This window comes from Physeter macrocephalus, chromosome 21, assembly GCF_002837175.3.
Source record: "Physeter macrocephalus isolate SW-GA chromosome 21, ASM283717v5, whole genome shotgun sequence".
NCBI lineage: Eukaryota > Metazoa > Chordata > Mammalia > Artiodactyla > Physeteridae > Physeter > Physeter macrocephalus.
In genome coordinates, this window is record NC_041234.1 from 85,808,921 (window position 1) to 85,821,806 (window position 12,886).

Below are 12,886 nucleotides of genomic sequence, written 5' to 3' on the forward strand. Positions count from 1 at the left end.
CCAGACAGACTGTAGATTTCCCTGCAGGGGGTGGAAAAAAAAAAAAAAACAACAACCCAGGAGTGAACCAATAGATCAGGAGCCTGGTGCCAGGGCCATGTGCCACCCTAGTCCACAAGAGCACCTTGTAGGAGTCTCCCTAGTCCATGGCTGCCCCTGCTGGAGTCTCCCTGGAGTAAAAACACTTCAAAATACGACCAAGCTGCCATTGGATATGGGTTCCAGCACACCATGGGGAAGAGCCCATACTCTGGGATACCACTTCTCCAGCCCACCCCGTGTACACCCATCATTATTAGATCGAGGACTTCTTTGATAGCTGAGACCACACCACCTTACTTATCTTGGATGCTCAGTGCCTAACACAGTGCCGGGCCCAGGGCAGCTACTTGATAAACTTGATTAAGAAACTAAACGGGGTGGGTGGGCAGTAACATGTGGTCAGGACAGATCCAGTGCCTCTCTCTCCCTCAATTCCAGGATTCCAATGGCATTACCAGCTCACGCTGAGGACCTTCTGTGGGCCGCACATAGTACAAGGCCCAGAGGGAAATTCAAATGGGCGAGAGGCACAGACTCTGCCCCTGAGGTAATTTCATTTGAATGGGAAAGATGAAGTCACCATGAAACCGTAGTACAAGGCAGCAGTCTTGAAGTTTGGGGTCAGCGGAATCTTCGTCATGCAATCCAGTGGTCTTCAGGTTCCAGAAGGCCTCGAGGGCCCATGAGTGGTTGGAAACAGCAGTCAGGATTTAGGGAGGACACTTCCCAAAGCAAACTGCCTCATAGACATCTTGCTTAGCACAGGAAAGATGGGTCATCTTATTTCTAGAAGATTGTGTAACAAAGTGCTTTGTCACTGGCCACAAGGCAGAGGAATGAAAGTGAGCTTTTAGACCTTAATGGAAATATTGTACTTAATTTAAGATTTAGCCACCACTTCCACCAGGAGACAGCTTTAGGGAAATAGCTTGGCAAATGTACATTTGATTGTCTCTGCCGATATGCTGAGACTCACCGAAAGCAATTTATAAAACTGACAGTACTGGCTGAATTTTAGGAGGGACAAAATGCACCTGCCTGAATTCACTTGAATACAGTGAGGAGCGTTAAGTAAGGAGACCCACCCCTTGCATGTGTATGGTATTTTATACTTCTCAAAATATGTAATAACCCCTTCATCTGTTATGATAGAAGCTTTAGTAGCACCGACTCTGGAATCAGCTGGACCAGAATTTGAATCCCAATTTGGCCGCTTCCTAGCCATGTAACCTTGTCTGAGTCAATTACTTAGCCTCAAGGCTCAGTTTCCTCATCTGTAAAATGGGCACGACACTAATACCTCATTGAGTTGTTATGGGGATGAACTGAGATACTGTATGAAAGCGTTTAGCACAATGTCTGGACCATAGTCAGTGCGCAACAAAAATGGTAGATCTTATTCTTATCCTTACCACAGCCCTTGGCAGGAGGTGCTCTCAAAGGGGCAGAACCCTGAGGTAACGGAGAAACGGTATGGTTCCTTGCTGCCAAAGACCCGATTTTCACAGGACTTGTTGCATGCTTTCCTTTAAGTCTTTGTTTCTGCTTAACCACAGGCTAGGGGTCAATGCTCATTTCCACTTAAGAAGATGAGTGAAAAATAAAATTAACCCATGTGAGCTTCCTCATTTCCTGTGTCATTTTCAGACATGCTTATTTGGCCACTGTAGCAATGTTTCATGTTCATTTCAATGTCCCCTCTAGTCCTACAGCTTTTCCCTTGAAATGGTGAAGCCCTCAGTAATGTCACCTTCGTATGCTGGTACAGAAACCTGGGAGAGGAGGCATGGAAAAGACTCCTGATGCTGGTGGAGCCAGAGGTCTGGTCTCTAACCACAGGCACTCCTCTGCCCTTGATTCTCATGCTGAAATGTCTGTGTCGTGGGCAGGGGGTCTGCTCATTTCCAGGCTTTGGTCCCAGACAGCAGAGTGGAGGCACGGTTCACTCACTTCAAAGCCCTAAGAGCGTTTGTGTCCATGCAAAAGCTGTGAGTAACTGAGAACTCATCATATCACATAAAACTGTAATGTGATTGAGGAAGCATAAATAAGCATGGGCTTTGGAGTCACACAGACATGGGATTGTATAGTTTTGTTTTTCTTTTCCATTATGGTTTATTACAGGATATTGAATATAGTCCCCTGTGCTATACAATAGGACCTTGTTGTTTATCCATTCTGTATATAATAGTTTGCATCTGCTAATCCCAAACTCCCAGTCCTCACTTCCGCCCCCTCCCCCGGCAACTGCAAGTCTGTTCTCTAGGTCTGTGAGTCTGTTTCTGTTTGGTGGATAGGTGCATTTCTGTCATTTTATTAATAGATTCTACATATAAGAGGTATCATATGGTATTTGTCTTTGAGATTGTCTAGTCTTACTCTGCGACCTTGGCGAGTGAACTGATGTCTCTGAATGTCAGTTTCACCTGTAAAATGGAAATAATAATACAAGTGGTTTTGCAAGTTATGTGAACTTGTACATGGGTAACTTCTAGCAGAGTGCCTGGAACAGAATCAAATCTCAGTGAATAGTGGTGATTTTTTTTTATGGCCTGTGAAGTCTGTGGCAGTAATTGTAAACATCTTCTGTGGGTAAAAAATCTTAAATTACTTCAGAGCACTTCCCACATGCGGATCATTGGGTCCTCGCAGCCTCTTGGTGAGGTAGTCACCTTTTGCATGTGAGGAAATAGATTCAGAGCGACCAAGGGATGCACTCAAGGTCATGAAGCTCATTAGCAGTGCTGGGCTGAGAAGGTACTAGCCTAAGCTGAATATTTGCATCTTTGCTTGACAAAGTCTTTGGGGTGACAGTTGGCAAATATGAGCCGTTTGAACTGAGCATAATCCTTCCTGTGAAAAAAATGTCTAAATGCTACTAGCTACAGTTTAGCTGCTCGCCAAACCATGCGGTGTTTCTCTCTGTGTCTTGTGTGATGCCCAGCATGTTTCAAAAGTGCAATAAATGTGACATCATAAGAGTACCCTTTGCAACAAGGCTGAGTGATATAGAGCCACAGTGGTACCATTTACCACCAAAAGGAAAATCCTTCTTGAGGTGTGCTGTGTGGTTTTGTTCGTGCTGCTCAAGGAGTACCAAATGTCCAGAGCCTGGAAATTCTTGAAACATTCTGAAACACATCAGCAGACCTCTGGTGCCACTTGGCCATTTCTCTTCTGACCTGAAAATGACAAGGCGTCAACTTTAGCGAACTCTAGGGAAAGGATGGGAGGACAAAAAGATAAGGGCATTTTGGACCTCTCTGTGACATTTGCCTCATAGCCATATTCATCTTGAAATACATTTCTCTTGGTTTCCGTGATGTCACAGAGCCAGTTCCTCTACTTCTTTAAGCATATTTCTCGAGGATCCCTGGTTCCTCTTCCAGCCCCGAAATGTTGGTGTTCCCCCAAGGCCTTTCCTCCTCTCTTATTCTATACTCTACCTGGGCAATTGCACCTACTCCCATGCTGATGGTCTCCAAATTAATATTTTCAGCCCACGTGTCCTGCTTCCCACTGAACCATTCCATAATGCCAAATAAACATGTTAGAACTGCTGCTACGTTTATATTTGTCTTAATTTTGCTTTCTCTATTGAGAGGAATAGATATAGCTAGGGAGAGATTTTTTTTTTCCCACCACATGTGAATTGATGTTTCCTTCAGCTTTTTATTATTTGCTATGTAATAAAGACAGGGTGCTTAGATATTTGTTTTGCTTCCTACTAGATATTCCCAGTTTAATTTTTACCAAGATATCCATTGTGTCACTGTGTTTGTTCTCTCTTCTTTGTATACGGACTTATACAAAAGTTACATATTCAGGGACCATTTGCAGATATTTAGTCTTTGTAGAATGTTTATGTTTGTTGGTAGAGTCTGTATAAAAATTTAGACAAATTTTCTTTCTTTCTTTTTTTTTTTTTTTTTTGCGGTTCGCGGTTTTTTTTTTTTTTTTTGCGGTTCGCGGGCCTCTCGCTGCTGCGGCCTCTCCCGTCGCGGAGCACAGGCTCCGGACGCGCAGGCTCAGCGAATTTTTACCAAGATATCCATTGTGTCACTGTGTTTGTTCTCTCTTCTTTGTATACGGACTTATACAAAAGTTACATATTCAGGGACCATTTGCAGATATTTAGTCTTTGTAGAATGTTTATGTTTGTTGGTAGAGTCTTTATAAAAATTTAGACAAATTTTCTTTCTTTCTTGTTTTTACAATCTTTTCCCCTGACTTCTGGGTGGTTTGCCAACTGTCTCACTTTTCAGGAGTAAATACTAGAGGTTATCTTCCCAAGGGGCCACCATATTAGCCGCCTTTCTTTTTTTTTTTTTTTGCGTTACGCGGGCCTCCCTCTGCTGTGGCCTCTCCCGTTGCGGAGCACAGGCTCCGGACGCGCAGGCTCAGCGGCCATGGCTCACGGGCCCAGCCGCTCCGCGGCACGTGGGATCCTCCCGGACCGGGGCGCGAACCCGGTTCCCCTGCATCGGCAGGCGGACGCGCAACCACTGCGCCACCAGGGAAGCCCGAGACAAATTTTCTATAAAACCGATAAGGACTGTTCTATTGGCCGAAACCAGAATAAAGTGTTATTATTCTCTTGGGAATATGATTATTACTGGTGGTCCAGTGGCTGCTCATTTAAGGGGCCTCCCGCATAATCGTATTTGTTGTCAGCATACCAGCTTCATTAGCTTTTTTTATTAATCACTATTCTAAACTAGTTGTTTACTCTCATTCCCCAAAAACCCAGAAACTGAGGCACAGTTCTTTCTGGAATCCTGAACAAAAACTAAAGGCTACACTAGGGATGTAATGTACAGCATGGTGACTGTAGTTAATAATACTGTGTTGTATACTTGAAATTTGCTAAGAGAGTGGATCTTAAGTGTTTTCAACGTATCAAAAAGCAAAACAAAGCAAAAAAGTGATGGATGTATTAATTAACGTGATTGTATTTCACATTACACAATTGTATGTTAATTCGTATATGTATACTGTTTCACATTGTATACCTATACCAAACCATTAATCACACTGTATACCTTAAATATATACATTTTATATTTGTCAGTTATCCTTCAGTAAAGCTGGAAAAACCCCTAAAGGATAAAAAAAAAAAAAAATCAGTCCTCCCACATTCCTCTGGGCCTCTTGGGATAGAAATATATTTTCTACCCAGATTTCCATCTGGGGTGCTGAGACCAGTTAATCACACCAGGCCTAGCATCCCTGCCATCTTTGGCCAATGTCCAAAATAGAGACCCCTCTTGAAACCTCTCTTTTCCTGTCTTTCTATTCCCATACTGCCTGCGCCTCCTCTCCCGTGGCTCGTTTTCTGAGAGTTGTCTCTTTTCAAACTTATTCCCATGTTTCTACCTGGAACATCCCACTCCATGGGAAAAAAATTCCCCAAGTCTTCTTCAACCTGCTGTATCTGCTACACTGTCACCTGAATAATAGTTCTGAAATGCAAAGCTAATCATGCCATTCCACTGTTTGAAATCTCTTTATCTAGACAGGAAGAGTCCCAACCCCAAAGAAAGGCATACGAGATCCTTCTTAATTTGATCTCCACTGGTCTTATTTTTCGTATCCCTCTTCTTTGCTACGGGCACACCAAGTTACCTGTAGTTTCTCTAATACACCACATTGTCTCTCCTCTCCTCTCGGCCTTAGCACGTGTTGTTCCTTGTGCCTGAAACGTGACCTCCCCATGGTTTGGTTATTTGTTCTTCCTAATTCAGCTCAAGTGTACTTCCTCTGTGAAGCTTCCTTCTTCAGGCTGCTGGGAGCCCCTCTCTTGTCCTTCAGTAGCAACCTGTTGTCATCTTTGGCCTGAGTTGTCATGGCCAATACCCATTATACTTTGTCTCCTTGAGGGTGGGGACTGTAACGTGTTCATCTCTTGCCCTAGATAGACCCTGGTGAGCTCCTCCTTATCCTTCAATACCTTGCTCAAGTGTAATGCCCTCTGATGCCTCTGGGGAGTATTAGCTACCTTTCCTACACTGGCCTTCCAAAGCATCCCCTGCCTTCCTGGGCACATACTAGACACCGTGTAAATGCTGAGTGAAAGATTGAATTTATTTATGAAGATTTAGTGATTATCTGAAGATCACAGAACAATCCAGGAGTGGAGCTAGAATTCGCCATTCTTCTTTGGTTGGAGGCAATTCTTTTGGCTTTATAAAAAGACCTAACCAGAAATCAACTCCAAAAATTAAAATTGCGGAGCAAGATGCAACTTAGTTCTTAAATGTAGCATGAAAGGAAGTAGATTCTTCTTCCAAGTGTTATGTTCTTAATACATTTCCCCAAAAGAAGTCTGTTCTGCCCATATATGACTTCAGTTCTGGAAAATGCTTTGTGTCACCCATACTGATCCCTTCCGTAGTTCACCAGAAGCCAGTGTTCTGGCTTTTGAAAGTCTCATACATGTTACTTTCTTCCAGAGGTTTAAGATCTGTTCTTTTTCTTACATAGCACCAGCATCACTTAGTTCAGCAGAAACAGGGGCCTAAGGCTAAGAAGCATAATCTAGCATGCTCGGAGTATTTGTTTGCTGGAATATACTGTTGAATAATGAATACCAACCTAATGAATAATAATACCAACCTAGTGCTTTCCATTTTTCAAATCCCAGTGAGCTCCTACTCATCCTTCAATACCCTGCTGAAGTACTGTATCTCTGATCTCTTTGAGAACCTCAGTTACCTTTCTGCTGTGTCCTTCCAAAGCATTCTGTGCCCACCTGGGTGTATCCATTGTAGTCCCTATTGTATGTATGCCTGTCTACCGTCCTCGTTTAACTGTGAGCTCTTTGAAGACAGGGACTGGTCTTCATTCACCTCTCTTTGTATATCCCCTGTACCTGACACAGTACCTGGTACATACGAATGTTGGTGGCATGGAGATGAAAGGCAGGACAATGATGTTCTTTGGAACGTCCACATCAAACACTTTCCTTATATGGGGAGGTATGATTATTGGCACTGATTTCTCATCCAATAGGATAGCGGTCAGTGAAGGAGAGTCTTCCCTTCTTCTGAACTGCTGCAGTCCCTCTTTTTGTAGCACGCTTCAATTTGTAATACACATGCCCTTGTTCTGTAGTTATATTTTTATCTGTGTATTTAATATACATTTGTGTGTGTGTGTGTGTGTGGTATGCGGGCCTCCCTCTGCTGCGGCCTCTCCCGTTGCGGAGCACAGGCTCCGGACGCGCAGGCTCAGCGGCCATGGCTCACGGGCCCAGCCGCTCCGCGGCATGTGGGATCCTCCCAGACCGGGGCGCGAACCCGGTTCCCCTGCATCGGCAGGCGGACGCGCAACCACTGCGCCACCAGGGAAGCCCCTAATATACATTTTATATACAGTATGCAGCCAGAGATGAAACCCACTGCTCAAGTCTATAATGTCCCTCAAAGCTGGGCATTTATGTATCTCTTTACTCCCAGCACCTTACCGTTAAAGGGGAGTAGGTCTCTGCTTTGGTCTTAGGATTCGTTGAAATGAAAATCAGCCAGCAATCCACAAGAAGAAGGCATGTAACTGGTTTCTTTTCCTATAAAAAGTAATGTTAGGCCGACCTAAGATCTTCTCTTTTCCTCTCTTTATACAGCTGTGTAACCTATAGACCCTCATAATTAAGCTGGCCAGAAGAGTATAGGGCATGTCTAAGCGACCTGCAGAAGACCACCAAACCTGCTGGTGGTTGGCTGCCATGATTGTGAGTGCAGAGAACGTATTAGGCTCAATCTTTTTTTGTTTGTTTGTTTTGGCTGCACTGCACGGATTGTAGGATCTTAGTTCCCTGACCAGGGATTGAACCCAGGGCCCTCTGCAGTGAGAGCACAGAGTCTTAACCACTGGACCGCCAGGGAATTACCCTAGGCTCAATCTTAAAGGAGAGCGAACACTCGGAGATGACCATTGCTTGATACAGAATTATAATAGAGTTATATATATTTATTATAAACACCCAACTTTCCTTCCCTTTTTCTTCCCCAAATGTTTGTCAGGATGTGTTCTAGGCCACAGTCCCGCCTCCACAGGAGTCATTGGGAACTACTGACTGATTCCCCCTCAGGCCTGCTGACTCGCCGCTCCTTGCAACAAACCCTGCTTCTGCTTTATCTGCAATTTTCCTACGGGGCTATCATGTCCTTCCTTTGAAGTGAGGGCTGGGCCCTGTGCTCTCAGCCTGGGGGCTTCTCCGGGCTCCAGAAAGACTTAGGTACCTGGCAGCCTTCTCTTTGTGTGTGTGCGGGTGAGCGCTGGGGCAGCATAGCTGATCGAGTGCTGGAGGAGGGACCTGCTGCATGTCATGAACCACATCTTATAGAAGTGGACAGTGGCAGCTGAGTAACGGGCAGCAAGGAGAATGAATCACTCGGTGGACCTGACAGCTCGTAAGTGAAGAACTTACCTGGTACAGGAAAGCCATAGGGAAGCCAGCATGCTTGATTGTGGGGTCATCCTTCGGGCTTTTGGTTTCTAGGGGAATTTCATTGGGTGGATTACGATCTTTTCTTGGACCCATGGACAGGTTTTTTTTAAGACAAAAATAATCCTCTTTGGTGGCAGTAAGAGGTGGGGGTAGGAGATGGGGAATTCCTGCAACTAAGGCTATGGCCAGCTGGATGTTTATCCCCTACCATTTGTGAAGTGGGATAGATGGAAATTGGGCCTGGTCACGTCCCGTTCTTCCTTCAGCATTTGAAGGAAGCCCTTTGTTTTTAATAGATAGTATTTCCTCTTCCTTAACCATAGCCCCCAAATAAGATGCTGAGACACATGCTCAGGTCTTTGGTAAACTTAGGTTAAGGGGCAAAAGCTTGAAGAAGAGTTGCTGCATTTTACACCAGCTCAAATTCTTTGACCTCCAGTTCTGGTAGGATGTCTTTTTTTTTGGTGGGGAGCGGGTAGCATATGAGCTTTGCTAAAATGATCTAAATTCCTAGTTTAGAAATATGTAATGCTAAGGTCTCAATTGACCCCATGTAACTCTTCTCTTCAAATATTCAATGGACACCTTCCCTACAGAAGGCCGATTTGGGGGTAGAACATTGAGAATAGAGCAATCCTAGGACGATAAGCCATAAGGCGCATGTTCGAAAACAATGTCCAGACATCTCTCTGGTATATGAAAAGCCCTAGCAACTTTGGGAATTGAATTTTTAGGCTTGAGTCTAAGGGAATTTGTGGCTCTTTTGCCGGAGTGGATCAGGGAAGGGTATAATTATCACCCATGCATAGTAACAACGAGCAGCTAGAACCCCAGAGGCTCGAGATGTTGGTTTACCATATCCTGTTCACTTGGGCTGCTAGTCTGCATCTAATTTTTTCCATCTGACTGCTTCCAAGGATACTACATTCTCTTTTGAGAACTAGGAAATGTTTTATTACTAGGTTTTGCTTCCCTTTTCTTTTTTCCACACATTTATTTGAGGCATCTTTTATTTTCTTTAATGCTTACAAAAATTTCTACCTCTGTTCTTTATGCATCTTATTTTCTCTTCTTAGAAGCATCAGTGTTGGAAATGAAAAGCTGAAACCTGTAATAATGCATCAGTTTGCAAATATAAACACAGGTCAGGTGATTATTAGCATTTCCTTGGCATTAGCTCATGCAGCATACACAATACATTTAGAAGCTTAAGAAGTCATTCGAATAGGAACTCTTTGCCCCATATAATATATGCAGTATATGAGGTCTGGATGCTGGGGTATACCTATCGATTTCCTTATTTGCAGTCTGTTATTGAAATTTGCAACTATAATATGCTGGCTTATTGGATTTCATTAATGTGAAGTTCCTGCTACAAACAGTGGAAGTCACTCGTAACAGAGAACGGGACTACAGCAGAACCGACCTCATTTGCTCGCGTGTGTGAGAGAGCATGAATGTATTCTGTGTGACCATGCCTTGTATGTGTGTCAGTCGTGAGCTATCTTTTGCAGGATCTAAGATTGAAATGAGGCGGCTGTAAAAAGAGCTAGTGCCTCCCTTACTTGTCCGGCTGCTTTTGCAAATCTGCCTAGCAAGTAGCTCAGCAGCTCCTGATCAAATGATCTTCGAAATGGCTTCCCTCCATTACACGCTGTAATGGTATCTCCCAGGCCAGGCTTTCTGAAACAGCACACCCCTGTCTCTGATAGCAGAGTTCCCTTGGTGAGTGCCCCAGAACAGACAAGCCCCAAAACAAGGCCATCTAAGAATTGGTCCTACCGGCCAACGAATCCTCTTGGAGTTCTGTCAGTAAATCTCCTAGCCTTGGGTCTTTGGATGAGACAAGCAGTTGAAATCGGTAAGTACCGGCCTGAAGTGGGTTGAGATGAAAAAGCTAGAACTGTCCTATGAATATTCGGGGAGGATGAAAGTGCATATATGAAGAGAGAGAATGTGTGTGTGTTTGTGGGTTTACTTGGATCCATATTGTAATGGTGTCATGGGAGGGGAATTGAGGAGAGTTCGAGATTCTGGTCTCAGTTCTTTCAGTTATTTTGTGACCCTGGGGAAGTCACTTAACCTCTATGCCTTGTTAATTCCTCAGGTGGAAAATGGGGATGGTGCTCCCTTCTTCACATGTTGGTGTCGGGCTCAAATAAGAGCAAGAGCTCAGATAAGCTCCTGGACATTACGAAGTCATATAGTAAAAAATGAGGTGTCGATAATCCGAGGGTAGCTGGCGTCTGCATGATGCCCAATTGCTTGGCAGTTAGACTAGTGCCAAACGTTCCAAACGCCTTCTTAGCTCAGACCTGCTTGGAGTAGGCATATGGGCTTATTCAACACCGTGAAAAACTTACTCAGAGCTTCAGCAAAGGCATAGAACTTACAGAGTTCCATTTAATTCCCTCACATCTGTATTTAATGCCTGGGAACAAGGCACTGTACTAGGCAGTTTGAAAGCATTATAGTTATGACTGAGGGGTTCTTACCCTCAAGGAGCTTATGATCTAGTGAGGGGAATGACATGTTTCATGACTATGTGCAATTTGAGACAAGATGGTGGCAATGCTAAGTTGGGCCCATCTGGCTGACTATTGTTAGGGGTCGGGCTCTCGTCCACCTTGTCTGGGAATGGGAGTGTGGGTTTAGGGCTGCTGAGGGCCCAGACCTGGCTCATTCTCCTCCCCATGAAATGAGCCCTTTCTCTCTTCTTTGGCATCTTAGCATACTATGGGAAATAATCTCTGAAAAGTTGCTAGAACTCTTCAGATACAAGTTGCTGTAAAAATGTAAAGCAAGGTATAAACATTCTTTCAGATGATAATACATTGTCCCCTTTGTAGACGGCTAGATGATTTTTTTCTTTTTTTCTTGTTTTCTTTTTTTTTTTGGCAATTGAAAACAGTTCACTACATCTTCTTACACTGTCAGTCATAAGTGTCTGGCTGGTTGGTTCAGTTGCTAAGAATGTGTCCAAGGTAAAGTGGGTTTAGTATCAGCATAGGATAGTTAGAAAAGCATCATTTGTTTCCCCATCACAGTTTATCCTGGGAAGCTCAGCTAGCCGTCTTGAAAATGTGTGCTTCTGTTTACAAGGGAGCCCAAGAAAGAGCCAGAAGGTAACTCTTGGATCCTTTTCCCCACCACCAAAGTATAATTCAGTGTATACATCATTCTTTTAGTAAAAGCAGTAACCTCATCCTGAAATACAAAGGACAGTCCAGTGTTGATATCATTGTCTAAGGAGACATTGGCTGACTTTAAATCTATGTTTACTTAATACCTCCAAGTCTGGAAGCTGTCATTTAAAGTTCACTTTTTCTTGATCTATAGAGCTAATTCTTGTTATAAAGATTTACCCAATTCTAGAAATTTGAAACGCTCTCATGTTCTGTTAATGTCTAAACATAGTGAGAGTTCTTTGACTTGTTTACTACATTTTTGAGATCCTAAAATCAGTCTTATTTCATGTGTGCTCTTGTCAGTTTAGCTGTCATCTCATCAGCTCTAGGTGTCTTGCAGCCAACCCTATTCTTTATGTGTAGGTATCTCAGAAACATTAGGAAGTTCACGCTGGAAATTTCCCCTGGGCTATATCTCATTCCTGTGTTAGATCCTCTAGTTTGATATGACAGGGATATAAGCAATATTGATGTGCTTACCAGTTTATAGTAATGGCCTTGTGTGGTTGGTGGTTTGGGAGCTTTACCTCTGGGTTTATTAGGTCATGGCTGTGCATCTGCCGGCCTGGGCTTTTGTTTTTGAAAGGAGGCCATTATTAGTTTGTCTCTCATTGGGAAAATATGCAAATAAACAGTTATCTAGATTTTTGAAAGCAGACAGAATAATACAGACATATGGGTTGTCTCTGATGGCACCAGATCTGATGAAGATATTTAGTGCAGTTGCTAATGACCTAATAGATGATCTTTGCAAGTTGTAGGGCCAGTATTTCTGGAGTCTCATCTCACCCTTCACACACCTGGGTAGAGCATCTGTGGCAAATGGGCACAATTGGCACTTTTGACTGTATCCAGTTCAACACATATGCCATGGTGTGAATTTTGGCCGCATTAGCTAGAGTATACTTGAGCCACCTGTCTTTCCCCTTGACTCCTGGAAGATGCAGGCTGGCGGCTTTCTTTTGTAACCTACTGAACATTCTCCGAGGGTTTAGTTTGTCACTGCATTAAGAGAATGCATTTTGGAAGAATGAGAGAATAATGACAATTATTTATAATGCCTAATCATTTCATCTAAAGTTGCCATGCATCTTGATAAAAGTTTTCCTCTGAAGTACTTTGCAGCAAATCTCTGTGCAAAAGGCAACTCAGTGAAGGGGTGCATGCCTGCCCTTGCACCTGGGGGGGGGAGTGGGAGTGGGGTGTA

The 12,886-nt window shown here is 43.6% G+C and overlaps 1 protein-coding gene across 9 annotated transcripts in view; it reads left to right on the top strand.

Annotated features, from left to right (window-relative positions):
• The window catches only part of PAK3 (p21 (RAC1) activated kinase 3), a 297,105-nt gene that overhangs the window by 183,088 nt on the left and 101,131 nt on the right, over positions 1 to 12,886 (top strand). The window contains exon 4 of one of the 9 annotated variants that reach the window (XM_055081644.1): positions 481 to 589. The exons of the other annotated variants lie outside the window; for them this stretch is intronic. The gene's annotated coding sequence lies outside the window, so the exon portion shown is untranslated. The remainder of the gene's footprint in view (positions 1 to 480; positions 590 to 12,886) is intronic. 9 annotated transcript variants of the gene reach the window in all.